Genomic DNA, 6,245 nt, shown 5'->3' with positions numbered 1-6,245 from the left:
TATTTGCTAGTTCCTAGGCCTAATTCATGGAAGGTTAGGAATTAAAGTGAAACTTCAGTGAATTAGGTAGGATAGAAGAAAAGTTTAGTGGTGAGGATGGTATCTCTGGTATCATATGAGTGTCTACTGCTAACCTTCCTTCCCATCTTCTGTGAACTCTCAGGTTCCTACTCTTAATTGCCTTTTTCCTTGTACTTCTGAACTCAATTTCTGAAAGCGCCAGGTTTTTATTTGACAGTGTTGGGAGCTTCAGCACTAACAGGAAAGGTTTAGAATGGCCGGTGTATAAATATGGATCGTTTGTAACTGGGTATTTTCCCTCATGATTTGGTGTCTCATAGATTACTATTTCTAGAAATTCCACTGACGTCAAACCTAGTTTTAAAAGTGCAGCTAAATAGGTTATTTCCAATGTTTTCTGCTACTGCTTATAGCTCAGGTGTTCTCATCCATGCATTCATCAGAATTTTTGGAGTAGACGAATAAAATTGACTTATCTTATCCAGTTGACAGTAGAAAAATACCCAGTGAAGTTTTGTAGTTCGTACAACTGAAAACTATTCCTCTGAATAATCTTGAAGGGCTAGATGCTAGAGAAATTAGAAGTGACTCAGCCACGACTCCTAATAATTGTGGCTGAATTGTGACTTAAACTCAGGTATCCTAGATTCTAGCATTGTGCATTCTTGTGATAATACAACTTACTGAGTTAAAAACTTAAGTTTGATTCTTGTTCATGGTTCTGTGAAATGGGATGAAATGAATGTAATGGCTAATAGTTTAATTACTTGGATTCAGTTTTTCTCACGTTTTTCTTTAGTAGTTGATACATAGCTTCAACCATCAAAATGGTTAAAATGGTATGATAATTTGAAAATATACTCTGTTTTAAGTAGATAGGCAGATAACCTGTATTTAAACTTATCTTGACATCCTGGAATGAAGAAACACTTTGTCAGCGTGGCCTGGCTTTTTAACTCATTTCCAGTTTGAAATTTCTGATTCCCACAAAATTTGGTGCAAGTAAGGTATTTTAAATTTAAACATCCAGGGACTTCCAGGGTGGTGCAGTGGTTAAGAATCCACTTGCTAATGCAGATGATGCGGGTTCGAGCCCCGGTCCAGGAAGATCCCACATGGCGTGAAGCAACTAAGTTGGTGTGCCACAACTGCTGAGCCTGAGCTCTAGAGCCCAAGAGCCACAACTACTGAGCCCATGTGCTGCAAGTACTGAAGACGGCATGCCCATGTGCTGCAAGTACTGAAGACCGCATGCCCGTGTGCTGCAAGTACTGAAGACCGCGTGCCTAGAGCCCATGCTCCATAAGAGAAACCACCGCAATGAGAAGCCTGCACACCACAACGAAGAGTAGTCCCCACTCACCGCAACTAGAGAAAGCCTGCACGCAGCAATGAAGACCCAACACAGCCAAAAATAAATAAGTTTTAAAAATTTTGTAAATTTGAACATCTAGTACTTTGTTTAACAAACTGCATTTTCAGGAAATTCCCTGGTGGTCCAGTGGTTAGGACTCTGCTTCCACTGCAGGGGGCACTGGTTCAATCCCTGGTTAGGGAACTAAGATCCCACATGCCAAGCAACCAACAACAAAAAAAGGCGACCTTTTCAAATAGAACAGAAGAATTCATGAGTCAATAACAGTATTAATAACATCAGTAATTGTTGGCTTAGTAGATTGCACGTTTGCAAATAAATAGGTAGAAATAATTTTAATTCTTAAAAGTTGATCATTTGATCACGATTTTTGAGAAGTTGCTATATCCAGCTAAATCCTTAATCTAAAGTTTTGTTTAGTTGGTTAATTGGTTTTATTTTTTCCATATTTTTATAGAGGGAAGGTAAAGTTTTAAGTCAGGTTGGCTTTATAACTCCTTGGCCAGTCCAGCCTTTGCGGCCAGTTTTATGTTAGTGATTATTAAAAATAAAATGCAAAAGTTGAATAATGAACCTCTATATATAGCCCAGCTTAAAAAATTAAAAACATTTTGCAAATTTTGTTTAATCAGTTCCCCAACTTATTTTCCTGTTGCATTTAAGTACAAATGTCAGATACCATTTCATCCATATTTCTGTACTGTATATCTTTTAACGTGAGTTTTTAGTGCCAGTATCACACCTAACAAAATAATTCCTTATCTGGTAGAGTCTATAAAGTTTCATGATTGTCTAAAGAGTTATTTTAAGTTAGTTTGAATCAGTACCGAGTCAGGGTCCACACATAGCTAATTTGTCTCAGATCTCTTAATCACTATGTGCCTTTTTTTCTCCCCTTTTTATTTCTTTGCTAATTGAAACTTGGTCATTTGTCTTTAGAGAATTTCCCATACTCAATATTTCATTGGAGTGGTGTCCTTTCCTCTAGTCCCCACTTATCCTGTAAACTGATAGTTAATGAAGTTTTTTAATAGTATTCCTTCTGATAAATACAGAAGGGATGTTAGAAATACACTGTGTTGCTACTCTTTATGAAATAATATATTTGGGCACCAATCATCAGTGGATGCTAAAACCATGAGGGGAAAACTGATGGAGAACTTTATAATGAAGGGATCAGGCTGAATCTCAGGTTGGCAACCAGATGGATGTGTTGATATGCGTCTGAGGTGATGCAGTAGGAAATACACAGCACCTGTGGGGTATCACTGCCTTTAAAACAAAAAAATTGAATTTGGATCTAGTCAAGCCTGTAGATTGAAATTGAAATACAAAGAAGCATCCCGACCCTTTTTGTTCATTTCTTACCTATCTGTTAATTCTTTGGGATAGCAGTTCAATGAATTAAAAGAGCTCAGACTTCTTACCAGCATGGTTTCAACTTTAGTCCCAGGTCTTCTCTGTGTTTGGAGGAGTAAGTTACTTTAAAGTAACTACACTTCCTTACTTGGAATTACTTAGGGATAATATCTGTTATCCAATAGCCAATGCAGGGGACACAGGTTCAATCCCTGGTCCGGGAAAATCCCACATGCCGCGGAGCAACTAAGCCCGTGCGCCACAACTACTGAGCCCACGCACTGCAACTACTGAAGTCCATGCACCTAGAGCCCCTGCTCTGCAACAAGAGAAGCCACAACAGTGAGAAGCCTGCGCACCACAACTAGAGAAAGCCCGCTCGCAGCAACAAAGACCCAACACAGCCAAAAATTTTTTAAAAATGTTTTAATCTAGCAGATTACCTGGCTTTTAGTAGTCCCACTAGTCAATAGCAGTTAAGTACTTTGTTTTCTATAAATGCGTTAACCCCTAGTAAATAGCAGTTACTTTACTTTCTATAAATGCTTTAACCCAGGTGACTTCATATTTTTTTTAAATTTTCCCAGTAATGTTGGTTGTTCCTCTTTAGGGCACCAGGAATTACAAAACTATCAAGAATTCTACTTTTTTACAGGCTCCGGACGCGCAGGCTCAGCAGCTATGGCTCACGGGCCTAGCCGCTTCGCGGCATGTGGGATCTTCCCGGACCGGGGCTCGAACCCGTGTCCCCTGCATCGGCAGGCGGACTCTCAACCACTGCGCCACCAGGGAAGCCCAAGAATTCTACTTTTGATTCCCTATCATAGCAGTTTTTATTGCTACATTTCACTGAAACTGGAAGGGGGAATAGAATTTTCAAAGAATTTTTCTTTTTTTAACCAATCAAGAATGGTCAACTATTCAGATGTATTTTCTTACATTCACTCCTTTCCTGGTTTTAGTTTGTTTTTAAATGTTGCAATTCTGGGGAGAAGTTATATATAATTAAAAGACTTTAGCATAGATTTAATTGTAAAGACTTGAAACCATCCTAAATATCCCAAAGGAGCAGACACCTCATAGGTCTAGTTCTTTAGATACTATCAACAGCAGTTACATGTAATGAGATTAAAGATTAATTGTAGATTTGGAGGAGTTCCCATGCACCCCCTCCTCCCAGTGACTTAAAATGTTTCCCATTACAAATATAAATGAAAAGGTTTTTTTTAACTTAAAAAAAAACAGTGCTGCTTTTTTTTATCATGAGCTTTGAATTTTATTATTTTTAATTTTTTTGCAGTACGTGGGCCTCTCGCCGTCGCGGCTTCTCCCGTTGTGGAGCACAGGCTCCGGACGCGCAGGCTCAGCGGCCATGGCTCACAGGCCCAGCTGCTCCGCAGCATGTGGGATCTTCCCGGAACGGGGCACGAACCCGTGTCTCCTGCATCGGCAGGCGGACTCTCAACCACTGCACCACCAGGGAAGCCCGAGGTCCCTCCTAATGTGTATTCCACATCCTGAAAGATGGCACTGCAGTCTTTTAGCATATTGTTTCTGAATACTCTGAGTTGGTGCTTCACCTGTGCCTTCAAAAGGCAGTTCCAGTGTTCTGTGAGGCTGGCTGCTTCTGGCTGGTGCAGGATGTAATACAACCAGTGGATTCCATGGTCATGGGCTCACTCCCCCTCTTACTCTGCTGTAAAGTGGGTTCCCTGGTCAGATGCTCTGTTATATAGGACTCCATACCTGTGGAATGGGGAATCTGTATGGATAGTGGTGCTGGCTGAGGCTCTGCAAACAGGGAAGACAAGCCCATACCTAGTATAGCTATCCACCCCTGTGAGGGACAAATTGCTGGCCCTTCTGGGATGAAGAGAGTCCAAAGTAGTTGATTTGCCACCAAGTAGCCTGAGGACTAGTGCCTATCGCTGACAGGTTAGCCATTTCAGAGGCAGCAGTAGCTAGATTGACCTTGGTAATCTATATGCATGTTAGGGAATGCAGTGGATTCCTGCCCACCCCCCAGATCTGCTCTCCACCACTCTGACTCAGCTCTCTGCCCTTAGGAGGCTGACCTCTTTGCATTGCATCATCTGGGCTCCCTTGCCCTGTAGGTTTGGTCAGTGGGAGGACCAGCAGATCAGAGAGTTAAGAGGAGAGAGAGATTATCCCCCAGCTCCTTACCTTCCAAGCCATGGTTTTGCAGAAGTGGTATCCCTTGACCAAAGGCCACAGCTCCTGTTGAGCTGACCTTTGTCTAGCTCCGAGCATTCACAGGGTTCCCACACAGTTCCTCCTTCTCCCCCCTGTAGCTAGAGATGGTAATGGCCTCCCACTGTTTATACTCCAGAGTGCTTCTTCAACATCCCCTGTTGGCTTCCCTTAATCTGCCCCACCATGTAGACAGTCTCTACAGTCAGACTGTCTTCAGTCTGAGGATGCCATCTGTTCCTTCCAGGACCTCAACTTACAAAATAGAGTATTTTCTGCCTTGTCTTTTAAATTAAGCTGTAGGCAGTAAACATATTTTCGCCTTTCCTTAATTCACTTGACAAATATTTGCCAGATCCTGTACCGCTCTTTGAGAAAACAGGGGCGAACAAGACAAATGGGTAACTTTGTCTTGTTAATAAAAAGGTAACTTCAAACAGTGATAAATTATCTTCCTGAGTAATCCTTCTGAGGACTGCGAGTGAAGCCTCCTTAGATTGGACAGGTCTTTTGGAGATAGTGAGGTTTGAGGACCTGGGACCTTGACCTGAAGGAGGAGCTTGCTCAAAGATCTGAGAGCAGGATATTCCAGATAGTGAGGCTGTAGGCAAGGGCAAAGGCCAAAGAGACCAATGAGCTTGGCTTGTTTAATACACAGAAGCTTCTGGAATATGGTGAACAATACATGCAGGTGATGGGCAATTTGCCTAGGTGTTTGTAGCAAGAATGATGTGCCAACTTGTAATATGGTGTTGGCCTCTTTTCAAAGAAGACAATCCAGTTTGCTGAGCAAGTACTTTTCAAACTACTTATTGGGCATATGCTAGATCTTAGCAAGACCTATCTCTGTATAACCACTTAACTGTGACCCCAAGTTACCTAAGGTCACAGCTACAAAGTTGCAGAGGTGAGATGCCAACCACTTGTTTTATTCCAATCTTGGAGGTAATTTTCCCTTCCAAATTAAGGGATTAAGGAGGAATATGTCAAATGAAAGTCCTCAACAGTGTTAAGAGCTGTCCAAAGACGCTAATAAATCCAAAGATACCCAGAGGGTGGGAAGATATAACAGGTCTTTTTTTCAAAACCGGCTGTGGATTTGCCCAAATTACAAAGGTCCAAGCAAGTCTGTTGTTTTTATTTGATTATTACTGGAGTTAGTGGGAGAGTTATGTGGGACCCATTTTAGGATACAATATGCCTGGTAGGAATCTGAGCCAGCAGAGAATGTGCTTGACTTCCAGCCTTGCCCCCCTTTCTTGAAAAAGACTGTTCCGGC

The sequence above is a fragment of the Aethalodelphis obliquidens genome, unplaced genomic scaffold, assembly GCF_003676395.1.
Source record: "Aethalodelphis obliquidens isolate GAN/ISIS:26980383/991018 unplaced genomic scaffold, ASM367639v1 scaffold121, whole genome shotgun sequence".
In the NCBI taxonomy this organism is placed as follows: domain Eukaryota; kingdom Metazoa; phylum Chordata; class Mammalia; order Artiodactyla; family Delphinidae; genus Aethalodelphis; species Aethalodelphis obliquidens.
The sequence above is the reverse complement of the archived record's forward strand: the minus strand, read 5'-3'. Positions refer to the sequence as shown.